Raw genomic sequence first — 4680 nt, 5'->3', positions numbered from 1 at the left:
AATATTAAATATCATTATTATATATTAAAATTCACATGAACACATGTTTTTATAAGCAATTCAAGGCTGTCTCAACTCAGAAGGTACAGTGTTTATTCAGGCCCATGAGGACCAGGTGTTCAACAATGGGCCTCCTCCAGAACAACATGCACTCCTTTTGTTTCATCAAAATATACACTTGGCTGAGATGACCATATTTGAAGTATATGCATTTTTCTAAGCTATTTGTGGTAACATGTTGAAGTTACAGAATAAGCACATACTTTACGTTCTGGTTTTCCCATTTTAATCAAGGAAGAAGAAGGATTTTGTGATTAAAACACTGGACTGTAATTTTAGAGGTCTGGATTCAGTTTCTGGCTGTGCTCCTGTCTCCATGTGTTACTGCAACAAGATGTTTAACCTTTGTCTCTCCATGTTTTGTAGATCAAATGGAGATGGTTGATCTTGGGATTTTTTTGCCTTTGTCTATTATGGGGTGAGATAATGTCAAAATGTTTAGGGTACATTCTTACATTCTGTCCCCATAGAGCATGCAATGCTGTTCCTGTTTCGTGAATGAGGAACTGAGGCATAGTTTATCTCAGGCTAGTCTACATTAAACAGCATGTATTTGCCTTGGCAGATGTCCTGGCTCCCTGACAATACAGTTTGGGGATCTGGCTGGAAAATGCTGCAATTCCCTCCTAGCCCCTGTGTGTCAGTTTCCATTTTTTCTTTCAAGGTTGTAGGGGATGCTGTATTTCTTCCTGATGTGGGGTTGGGGCTTCTTTCAGGGAATTTTGATTCACAATCTCAGATCTGCTTCTGGGTCCATTGCTTTAAATGTCCTTTGACAGTTGCTCCATTTGAGGCAGGAAATTTGTAGAGGGAGGAGGGAACTGAAACCAAGGCTGTACTAAGCCATTTCACATAACTTTTCGCTCTTACCTATTTTAGAATTTTATTTTTTTGGTACAGTGGTTGCTTTTACTCCAGCTATGTAGGATACAGCCTGATAGGGCTCATGAGTACACTCACAAATTATGCTCTTGTCTGTCCAGAGCCGACCTTCTGTCTTGTAATGGAAATTGAGAAATTTTTATCCTAATCTTACTTTTGTGTTTCAAAAAATATAATTTTCCTCATGAAAAAAACAAAATACGTGTAATTCAAGGCAGAGTTAAAGAGCAGTGTAAGTACGGGTTTGGATTGCTTTGCACCACATCAGATCCCGACTTCTTCCCATACTACGTTATTTCTTCAACTTTAATCTTCCACTTAAAGTTTTTTAATCACTAGTAAAGAAATGACAAATGATTAAATGCATTTTATATTATTTAGTAATAGAAGCAGAAAATCAATAAATCAAAACTTTTAAAAGCCAGTTGTGTATTTAAACTGGAATACGTAGCATCTTGGAGTAGATGCAAGTGTCTGTATTCCTGCAATTTGTTCTTTGGGGAAACTATTGCAAGTAATAGTTTTTTCCTTTCCTTCAAAGGAAGGGAAGAACAAAGGAAAGAAACTGACAAAGAGTATAGAAAAAAGGATGCTAGTTTGTTTCAATCTGTTATGCTCACTAATCCGTATTGTTCAGAGCCCTGCAAAAACCAAAGGGAAGCCAAGCATGTGCAAAGGTGATGAAAAATAGACCTCCAGGAAAGCTACATCTTCTTTGCGCTAGTGTATAAATCAAATGCCCCTGAGATTTATGGTGTAATAAAGCTACTTTGCACTACTTTACTGAGAGAGCCTGGTTGCAAGGACAAGAAAGCAGCCCTATGGGACTTGCGTACTTTTGAGCAAGGTTTCCAAATACCTTAGGAAGAAGAAGCAACTAGTTACACTTCTGTCTACTCTTACTAAGTTAAATGTGAGGAAGCTCCTTCCCACCTGTGATTAGCTGTACTGTCAAGATACTTTTAAATGGGTTGAATGAAGCAGCTAATGGATGTAGAGCTTGCCACTTTGCATTTATATGTGGGGCTACAGCACGCAGTACACCAAAGCACACAAACACTTTCCCAAGAAATTTAGAAACTTAGCTTGTACGTGGATATTAAAGGAAGTTGATGGTTTCTGTAGGGGAGAATTTACTCAGGCCTGTGTGCTGGTAGAGCCTGCTCGTACTCTGCAGAGCAGTGGTTAGGTTTTTGATAGCCAGCAGGCTATCGTATCAAGTAAGCTGTAAAGTACATCTCTGAAATGTGAAAAGTACGGCAAAAAGCCAAATACAGCTCTGACTGTATGTAACCCTAGCATGCCCTCTTCCAGCAAATTCCAGATCAGCAGCAGGTGCTTTGGTTTGGGCAGCTCAGAGAAACAATTTTTATTAAACTACCACAGAAGTTGCAAGTGAAATAAGACATTTGTTAATCTGTTTAAGGATATATGTAAATTGATATTCAAAGTAGGAATGCCCTTTGGGCTTTTGGCAAGCAGCTACTGCAGCTGTTGGACATCCCTGATATAACCAGAGATCTCTGGTTTGTTTTGAGTTTACTTCCTCCCTCTCTCCCTCCCCTTCTCTCCTCTGTTCAGTAGCTTAAATGGCTTTGAAAGTATTTATTATATGTCTTACAAAAGGACAGTTATATGTCCCTGGGACTTCCTGACAGTGTTTGATGCCACATTGAGTTTAATTAGAGTTCTGCAGGATGCTGAATAGCCTCTAAGTGCATACAAGGAAAGGGTGAATGTTGTAGTTAGGCACAAAGATAAAGGAACACTATTCTAATGAAAAGTAGGTAATTTAACAAAATGAGATAATGTTGTAACACCACACTATAAATAATCCCTTCAGTTGTTATGGGTTTATGGTTAATTTTTCCTAAGTTTTGTATTATTTAATTCTCCATTTCAGTTTGAAAGAGCCAAACAAACTATAGATGCAGCTAATTTAGTGTACTTGAGAAAACATGAAACAGATGGTACAAACTGATAGAATTTGAACATTTCCCTTCAAAACTAAATAACATTAGGAGTGATAGAAGGCATAGTTTTAAAAAGGAGAAAGAAAATGTAATAAGGGAATCTGGTCTTTCAAATTGGAACTGCTCTGTTAAGTCTAAAATCTGAAGTATTTGAGGTAATACTGCTCTAAAAATAAAGTTTCAAGAAGCATGTCTCATCAGCAGTGTATCTCATGGTCCTCAAAAAGGTCAATCATAAGTGTCTCATTTCTCATTTTTTTCCAATCTGATAATAACACGGAACAGGCAAAGAATTGCTTTAGATGGGACACAAGCAATATCTGATATCACAGAAACTTTGGTTTTGTACATCTGTGTGCACACACATTCACGTACTTCTTCCTCCACCCTGCCTGAAGTTTTTATAACAGTTCAATTTGCAAGCCAGAAAGCCCATTTACCCCTACCTCACCACACGTTCCTTCAAGTCAGAAAATTAGTCTCTTTAGATCAGTGGGACACTCTCAGCAGGCTGAACTACGTATAGAAATCCTGATACTTTCATCTGACTCAGTTTTGCAAAATTAACTAAAAAAAAAAAAAAAACTCGCTTTTTTCAACTGTCTGATGCCAATAAAGTAGTTCCAGATTGTAAAACAATGAGTAGAGGGTAGAATAGAATAGAACAGAACAGAATAGCTCAGTTGGAAGGGACCTACAATGATCATGGAGTCCAACTGCCTGACCACTCCAGGGCTGACCTTAAAGCCCTTTTCGGGCACTGACGGGCATGGGGTGCTGACCACTTCTATAGGGAGCCTGTTGCTGTGTTTGATCACCCTCTTGGTAAAGAAATGCTTCCAAATGTCAAGTCTGAACCTCCCCTGATGCAGCTTTGAACCATTCCCATGCATCCTGTCGCTGGATCCCAGGGAGAAGAGATCAGCACCTCCCTCTCCACTTCCCCTCCTCAGGAAGCTGCAGAGAGCAATGAGGTCACCCTGCAGCCTCCTTCTCTCTAAACTAGACAAACCCAGAGTCCTCAGCTGCTTAGCATCCATCTGCCGAGCATCTGCCAAAGATGGGTCCTTTCCAAGAGCAGAAGAAGAAATGCCAGTGCCAAGGCTGGATCTGGAAGAGCAGGAAGGAAGCTGGGGCTCGGGAGCAGCAGCATGGCCACCTTTCCCTGGCTGCTCTCCAGCCGGGCAGCCCGCTGCATGGGCTGCTGCCTGGGGTTGTCTCTCCGCAGGTGGAGGACTTTGCACTTCCCCTTGTTGAACTTCCTGGGGCTCCTGACTTGGCCAGCTATGAGAGCCAAGCAGAGAGCGGCAGCGAGTGGTGACTCCGCGCAGGAGGAGGGATTTGGGGGCCGCTGTAGCGAGGCTGCAGCGGGCAGTGCCGGCTGGTAGGAGAGCAGAGCCCCGGGACGTGGGGGCAGAGGGTGCGGTGAGGAGGAGGCCAGGCCTGGGGTGGTGAGCGGTGGGGCAGGGGGAGAGCCGCCGGATGGAAACATCTGCCCCGGGAGCAGCAGCAGGGAGGCAGGGCTGGAGATGGGCAGCGCTAGCCTGCGGGGGCAACAATGAAATAGCACCGGGCACGTGCAGAAGGACCCATCAGCATTAACATCCCACCCCTCCCAGCAAAAAAAGCCAAAAAGGGTGAGGATAGCAACACCATCTGCACTGTTATTAGCAATGAGACTTTCTTCTGTAGTTTTTATGTATTTATTTTATTTGGATGATTGAGCTTGAGTGGCTGGGGGGCCGTCAGGGGTTTTGGGCGCCCC

The sequence above is a fragment of the Pterocles gutturalis genome, unplaced genomic scaffold, assembly GCF_000699245.1.
Source record: "Pterocles gutturalis isolate BGI_N339 unplaced genomic scaffold, ASM69924v1 scaffold29419, whole genome shotgun sequence".
NCBI lineage: Eukaryota > Metazoa > Chordata > Aves > Pterocliformes > Pteroclidae > Pterocles > Pterocles gutturalis.
Note: the sequence above shows the minus strand (reverse complement) of the source record.